The following is an 8,594-nucleotide window of genomic DNA, read 5'->3' as shown; positions in this document are numbered from 1 at the left end:
CTTGTGGCGATCATCCTGAGGGCAGAAAACAGAGGGATGAGCTGGTATGAAAGTGAACCACAGGAGTACTCTCATTTCATAAACCCTTGAGCACAAGGAAACGCTGAGGGCTTGACTATACCAACTGTGTGGGATCATCACGCAACGAATGGCTGTAACGCTTATCTCTATTATTGCTGCAGGTGGTAATTGGAATGACACAGGTATACCACGTGCCACAGGAATTGATGGAATTGCGAACTATACAGGGTGTACCTTGCTTCCTGCCCAGTGATCGCTGGCAATAGACCCTGCAACCTGCTCAGAGCAGGTAAAGGCAATTGATGAATGAATCTGATCTGGATGTCATCTCAAGTACACAGAACTAAGCTAAAATACAAGGAAAGAACGGTGAAAAAAATTATTTCCCTTAACAGCTTTTTTTTCGTTAAATAAATGTATTCAGATCAAAGGTTGGATGACAAAAATAATAATTCAGAGGGCAATTAAATGACAGAAATAAAATAAAAATGTCTTATGACTATCTTCTTACTGAATCTTAGACATATTTACCAGTGGTTCCAGTAAATAAGTAATACATGGTTTCACACAAGTGTTACAGTAACAATGGTTGCAAACCTACATTAGTCATCTTTTTGAACAGCTGGACAGAAGTAGGCCTGTAGGAAAATTCTTAAATTAAATTCTATGTTTTTTTTCCCTTGTCTCCAAATTCCCATTTGTACGAGGGAAGCCTAATCCACCAAGACCATACCGGAAAATGAAAGGAGTCAAACAAGTATCTGTGGCTGGTGCTAAACAGTTTTTCTCTTTCCTTACTGATGAAGAACCATTCATTAAAGAGCTGGGAGACATCATGGTATGTTTAATCAGTGTTTGCCAATAATCAGAGTACTTCAAGCCTTTTTCAGGCCCTTCTGTTCAGCTTCTGCATTGTTGGTCTTGCTGCGTTAGTAAGAAATTGTTCCAGTGTGGCTCTCAAAACAAATGCATCTTATTTTCAATTTGTCATGATCTGCTTTTGCAAATATCAGGATCTTCTTTTTATTCCTACATTTCTTTACATTGCTTAGAATAGTGTTCAGAGATTACTTACTTTTCCTAAACTTTTCCTTTTCCTAAACTTCCACTACAACAAAGCCCTTCAAATTGGTCTAAGAAAAATTCAGCTAAACTTCTGTTATAGTTGTCTTGGGGGGGGGGGGGGGGGGTTTTTGGTGTTTTTTTTTTTAAAGGAAAACTGTATTTGCTCTTTTGAAAAGTCATCAGACTGAGCCATCTCTGTTGAAAAAAAAATATGTTGATGGTGTCCATGCAACCAATGTTATATGAGCTTTGAATGCTGATTTAGTTTTTTGCAAACAAGGCAAGTGTATGAAAATATAAAGCCTGTGTATATGTGAAGTGAGTGCAATTTGTTCATGTCTAGAAAAAGAAGTGATGAATGCAGTCTGTCTTTGTTACTGATGCAAAATATTGTTGATTTAGATATCAAGTTGTGATAATGATATAAAGAAATACATTTACTGTGTGCATACAGTTTGCCAAAGAATACATATAAATATTTGACGAAGAAATAAAAAAAAAACAGAAACATTTTTGTCAACTATACAGTGGCCCAGATTAATGGAGTAGGCCTATAGCCTCACCTGCTGGATGTTAACAGGATTGCCAACTCTACTAATCTATTTGTCATTGTACCCATCTTTTCCCTATCCTTTTTTCCTTTATTTTTCATATCCCTTATCTTCTTCCTTCCCTCTCCTTCCCCTTCCTGCCTCACTTTCTCTGTCCCTGACTTCAGAATATGCCAGAACACAACAATGAGCTCCAACATCACAGAGCCTGGTCTCCTCTTGCCTGCCAACCCATCACCACGAGTGGCTGGAGCCTACTCTCAATCCAGTGCGCTTCATCAAGGAGTCATTGAAGGAGTCCCATGGATGGTGATTGATGAGAATTCCTCTTTCACCAACAGACCCCTTAACTTCACTCCTCAACCTGGGAATGAAACAGCAGCCCATGACCCTCTCGGTGGCCACCCTGTGTGGCAAGTTGTCCTCATTGTTTTACTGACAGGCACGCTTTCACTGGTCACCATCGTTGGGAACATACTGGTAGTGGTGTCCTTCAAGGTTAATCGCCAGCTGAAGACAGTCAACAACTATTTTTCTACTTAGCTTGGCTGTAGCTGACCTCATTATAGGAGTAATCTCCATGAATCTCTACACTGTCTACCTTATAATGGACTACTGGGCCATGGGCACCTGGGCTTGTGACCTTTGGTTATCTATTGACTATGTTGCAAGCAATGCATCAGTTATGAACCTTTTGGTTATTAGTTTTGATCGCTACTTTTCAATTACCAGACCTTTGACCTACGGGCCAAACGGGACCACAAAGAGAGCTGGAATCATGATTAGCCTGGCTTGGCTTGTGTCTCTTGTTCTGTGGGCCCCAGCCATACTGCTGTGGCAGTATTTTGTGGGTCAAAGGACAGTACCCCACAATCAGTGCTATATCCAGTTCCTTAAAGAGCCAATCACAACCTTCTGCACAGCAGTGGCAGCTTTCTACCTGCCTGTGACAATAATGAGTGTTCTCTACTGGCGCATCTATAAGGAAACTCAGAACCGCTCAAAAGAGTTAGCTGGGCTTCAAGGTTCAGAAGGCCGTGGTGGGATAGGGGGAAGGATTGGAAAGGTAAGGGGGGAAAGAGCTCGGTTTGTACATCAGACTGGAAGTTCTAGAAGCTGTGGTAGCTATGAGTTGAACAGGTTGTCTAAGAGAAGGAGCACATGCCAAGAGCTAGTTGGGCGATTCCACTGCTGGCCAGGGGTTCGTTCTTGGAGACCTGGTAGTATCAGGCATGGAGATGGTGATCCGGACCAGAGCAGCAGTGACAGCTGGAACAACAACGATGCAGCGGCCCTCTTTGGACCATTCTGGGTCCTCTGAGGATGAAGACTGTGGGGGAAGAGACATGATTTCTAAAAGTCATGCCATTTTTTCCATTGTCCTCACCCTTCCTGGCATTAAGGCTGCAGTCAACTCTCATCTGACCTCATGTGAGGATTTAGATGTCGCCTCAGAAGAGGATCCTCTTAGGGGAGCCGAGTTCAGCCAAGACAGCTTGTCAACAGTCACCACCAATGCCACTGCTCCTATTACGCCTGAGGGAACAAACAACAGAGAAAATAACTACCACCAACGTTTCAGCTCACGTAAGACACAGTCCATGTCCACCATTCAAGCTAAGTCTAACCAAGGGTTTCTGGATGGCACCCCGTCAACCACTGCCACCGACGGCACTACCCCGTGCACAGCCACCAAGTCCTCCTCTGTTCCACTGTCTTCTAAAGAAGCCGCTATAGCAAAGCGATTTGCAACGCGAACCCGGACTCAGATAACCAAGAGGAAACGAATGTCTTTAGTGAAGGAGAAGAAGGCAGCCCAAACACTCAGCGCCATCCTCTTAGCTTTCATCATCACCTGGACGCCGTACAACATCATGGTGCTGATTACAGCCTTTTGTGAAACTTGCATCCCAAAGACCCTGTGGGCAGTGGGGTACTGGCTGTGCTATGTTAACAGCACAGTCAACCCCATGTGCTACGCGCTGTGCAACAAGACTTTTCCGAACAACCTTTAAGATGATACTGATGTGCCGCTGGGACCAGAAGAAAAGACGGAAGCAACAGTTTTCAACAGAGGCAATCAGTGATCTTCCACAGGGGATTCCTAGGGAGTCGACGTTAAAATGACTATAAATTCAGTCAGTTGTTGACACATTTTCAACATTCAACACAGGACAATGGAAATAAAGGTGTCTTTGCCTAAAAATCCACAATGTCCTTGTCTGCTGTTTTGCAAAAATACAGCCACACTACATGGTGTTCTTGTGATATGTATTTATGTCAGAGCATCTATGTACGTTGTCAAATGGGTACATGTGGGAAGGGTTGCCTAAGGTGAAGTCTGCAGATGAACGTTTTTTTCTTTCTCCAGAAGGAAATCTCCACCATTAAACTCTGGTTTCTGCTGGGAGAAGATGGCAAGGAAATAACAGTAAAGGGCTTTTAATATGCATTGCAGGTGAAATATGTAAGTGCAATTGACACATAGTAAGCATGTCCATGTCACGGTGGATGATTTACATTGCTTACAACTTCCCTCTGTGGTTAGCTGGATTTGTAATGTGCAGAGAGGTTTTGCATAAAAAAACTGTGTATCTGTAATATGTTCCTGAGAGCCAAGGTAAAAAAGGAATCTTGTGTCCATTGGCTTCTACCTTTAGTTACTAGTTTGCAGTGACTTCTTCTTGACTGGCATGTGTTTTTAGCAGAACTTCTGTGGACTATCTTTCTACATGAATATAGCTTCCCTGTGTATTATGGAGTATAAAAAAGTTATTAAAAGGTGTCCTTACTCTCACTCACCAGAGAACTGTTATTTTTGTGATTTTGATTTTTAGTTTTCTAGGTACACCAGAAGTACCGAGCCAGTTTGAAAATGGTACATTTGATGAAGTGAATTGTGAATATTCTGTGCAGCACCACAGTCAGTGAACTGCTGTTGTGTTCAGTGTGATTGTTGTAATTTTCTATGGTGAACACAATAGGTACATTGGTTGTGTTTTCTGTGCTTGGAGTTTCCTGTCAAAACCAATGAGTGTACAATGATGAAAAGGTTTTGTGCATTTCTGATCTAGTAAAACAAGACTATTTGCAAACACAGGTGTACATTTTTGAAGATATGTTTGTTTGTTTTTTTTCCTGGTTTGGTTACTCAATGAAATTTCTACAAAGGTAACAAAGGAACAATTGCGCCCTCTGGGGGCAAATATTGTAATTTCAACATTTGTACATTTAGGGTAAAAAAGTTTGAATGATTTCAACATCCAAATACGATTGCCATAAACATCCAAGGTATCGAATCTGTGATTTTACTTTTTATTATAAAGCCATGCAACATTTGATTTGTCAATATTTTTTTAATAATAGCTTGGGTTATACAGACAACAAGCAAACATCACAGCAACTAAAAGGAGTCATACTGCATTTGTATTTGTAAAGCGCATCCGTCTTTTTTAAAATCTTAAGTAAATGTTTTTGCCGAAACATTTCTAATAATGTGCAAAAGATACTGAAGGCAAAAGATGATCTGTAATATAACAGGTGTCATATGAAGAAAAATAAATTGATATGGTAATTGTAGTGTTCATCTTTGATTTTAATTGTGTGCAAATTGGATGTCCTAGAAAAAAGAAAACCCTCTGCCAACAGTAGACATGTCAGCCTGCTTTAAGCATAATTTACTTCCATGTCATCATTGAGACATATTTATTTCTCTTTTAAATTTATTTATGTTCAAATATACCAATCATATATATTTTAAGTAAATAAACAGATGTTTTATGTGTTCATGATTGTGTGATTTGCCTTAATATTTTGATTTTGCTTTCAATTTTATTCACACAGCGCAATAGAAATTATCACAATATGCCTCATTCTCTGACAGCACGTCTTTGTTATTGTTATGATTTCATGGTGAGATTTGAAACTTTTTGATAATGCCGTTTTATCTTAAAGATCATTAAAATGAAAGTAGTTTTAAGTCTTGCTGTTGTGAGGTATTGTGATGTGACCTTCGGACATGTGTTTATTAAAGTACTGATCTAAATAATGTCATTTTATTGGTTTGTCTGGGATGATGAGAATTCCAGTTGCTTGTCTAATAACTGACTGGTGCTGGTTCATTATGGGGCATTGTCTGACACTCATGAATCGTTCACTTCTGATCAAGTAAAAAATACTTTTCTCTTTAGATTTTACCATAAGCTAAAACTCAGAATTACAAATTCTACATCAACCTGGAGAAACTATTTCCAGTTTTACTTGTAATTTAAGTAGTTTAGGTAATGTAACAGAAAACTCAGTAAAACTGCACTTTGAAATAAAAACAACCTACAAGAGTTAGTTAACCATTTTCAAATAATAGCACAGATACAGATATATTCAGATAAAATGCAATCCGCGATGCTGAAATTTTTAGTTCTGAACCATCTCTGTTATTTTATATTTTTATGTAATCAGCCAATTCTATTAGGATCTTGAGGGTCTGAAGTTTGCTTGTACTGGGAGGGCACAGCTGAAGCTTGTCAGCTGATTGACGAGATGGCCTTAAAAGTGGCACCAGGCCAAAAATGGGGAAGAATCAAGTTGCAAATGTTTTTGCAAGGCAAAAATCCCCATTTTCATTTAATTCCTATATCACTGTTCAGCAACCCAGCTCCTCTACTTATTGTTCACTGATAAACACTACAGTCGTCTTTGACTTTTATACACTTTTGTGTGGCACCGTATTGTTTGAGGCCTGATTAAAATTAGTGAAGGCAGTCAGACACAGTGCTGAATGGAAGATGGCGACAGAGTTTAAACATGTGATGAGCAAAATACCAACTTCATGTGACCCATTGCTAAGGAGCAGCCCAGAGAAGAAGACAGACACCCATTTGTGTCGTGTTCTTCAGACAGCACTAAAACAGCAAGGAGAATCCAGCAGTAAGGCAAGTAAACTACCATTTGTCATACTGGAAAATAAAAAAGCTTCTTATGCTTACTGTATAGTTAAGTTAGATTGTCTTAAACTTTATATATTGATTAACATAGTGATCCTGTTTTGTCTTTCAAAGAAAGTAATTTTGAGTTTGTATTAACTAAGCATATCTGAAGATGTTTTGTGTATTCGGCAAAAAAAGAGAATCCTTCTATCGTTGCAGGTTTTTACAAAGAATGCTTTAACAGCAGTTGCAATGCTTATTGAACATAAGTTTGAGAAGTTTTTATTTTATCGCATTTTATGTTTTAAGAAGTGATTGCTTTGATACGTATACCCTAAATTCCTTTTTTGTGTTCATTAAGTCTTGTACAATTTATTGCAGTGTGTTTATCAAATGAGTCGTAAAGAAATTCTAAGAACCCAAATATCACGTTATTTTGGTCATAGAGAAAAATTGTCATATTTTGATAAATTAACATTTACTTTGAGAATGTAAGATCTTTGAAGTATAGTTTAGTAGTGTAGGGAGCTAAGAGGAGTCACTGGGCCGAGTCCTCTGTGGTTCCATTGCACATTACCCAGTTAGAAATGGTGAAGTCACACAAGAGGACTTTATCTGTGAAATGAAGGAAAAACATGCCAACTGAGAGGATCAGCTTTTTCCTCGCTTGTTTTTCTCCTAACACAAGAAGTTATTACATTTATTAGATTCAAAAACTTTATTTAAAAAATGTAGCCTTTATAAGATGTCTTGGTCCTGTCCATCAACCATAGGGGATATTTTTCTTCTCTTGTTTTTCTTCTTCTTTTCAGCCATATGAAGTTATAGTGTGGGAAGGGCATGCAAAGCTGAGCTCATTGATTAATATTTTGCAGGACATTCAGCAGATACACTGGCGTATTTACTTTTTGAAACGGTATTAGAAATGTATATCCATGTATTGGCAAGTAAATGTTTTTTTCTAATGCAGCCAGTATTGGTGGCTTTTGGAGAATCAGGAAAAAGCCAAACAAGAGTAAACATATGCAGTTTACTTACTGCATGACCAATTGTGATGCAATAATGGGAGGTTTTTGAAACAGCTCATTCTCAGACACCAACAAAACCTTTTAGTTATTGCCATAAAATGGCTGGATGGTTGTTGTTTTTTTAGCACTTGAACGTTTTTAGAAGCAGTAGAGAGCCAAATGGAAGTACAAAAACTTGCTTAAAGTGATTTTTTTTTCCCCCTTCATAATAGGTCACCTTTAAACCAGACCGTGTGCTGCTACATCAGATTTGCTGCTAAATTACTATGCAATCACTTTTAGTCAGCAGTTTTTATCTTTATAATTTGGCTAATTGTGATTCTGGTTTTGGCTTTTTATAATTATTGCAAGTATTACAGGAAAAGCACAATTTTTCACTTGGTGAGGAAGTCGAGTCTCATGGCAGGTGTTTACACGTAGTTCCAAACAGACTGTAGATGCGGTGTTTGGATCCATCAGCAAGAAATGCAGGTGCCCACTTAAAACCACTTCAACCACTGTATAGCAATTTATATTTGTTTAAATAGGAATAAGGTCAATGATCAGAATAATATATTGAATTTAACACTGTCAAACAGCAGGTGGTCCCTAGAAGCATATTGCATTGTCAGTGCTCAATAACGTATTAAAATCAGGTGCTTGCTCCCTGTTTAAGAGAAACTTCTTCGACACTACCTCATCATCACATCTGCCGGTTGACTAATAAGAAATGCACCCGCTGTCTGTAGGTTTTGTTTAGACAGCCCTGCAGAGAGACAAGGCAACAGCCTCGTGGTACAAGTCAACAACATGGACCTCATTTGATTAAGGAAATCTTTACAATCACAACCTGGATCAGGGTTATGACAGAACAAAAACCAAGAAACAAAAACACAGACTGGTTTACACAATATAAAAAAAAAAAAAAAAAAAAAAAAAAAAAAAAAAGCTGCTCTCTATGTTCATTAAGATGGTAGTTTTTGCTATACCGATTCAAAAGGTTGAATAATTGTCACCAAGTGTTA

General features: G+C 38.6%; 1 pseudogene; it reads left to right on the top strand.

Moving 5' to 3' along the window:
* The first annotated feature begins 275 nt into the window (after positions 1-275).
* LOC118560926 lies at positions 276-3,764 on the top strand (annotated as a pseudogene).
* Positions 3,765-8,594: the final 4,830 nt, after the last annotated feature.

Source organism: Fundulus heteroclitus, unplaced genomic scaffold (assembly GCF_011125445.2).
Source record: "Fundulus heteroclitus isolate FHET01 unplaced genomic scaffold, MU-UCD_Fhet_4.1 scaffold_517, whole genome shotgun sequence".
NCBI lineage: Eukaryota > Metazoa > Chordata > Actinopteri > Cyprinodontiformes > Fundulidae > Fundulus > Fundulus heteroclitus.
Note: the sequence above shows the minus strand (reverse complement) of the source record. Positions and strands in the feature narration are given on the sequence as shown.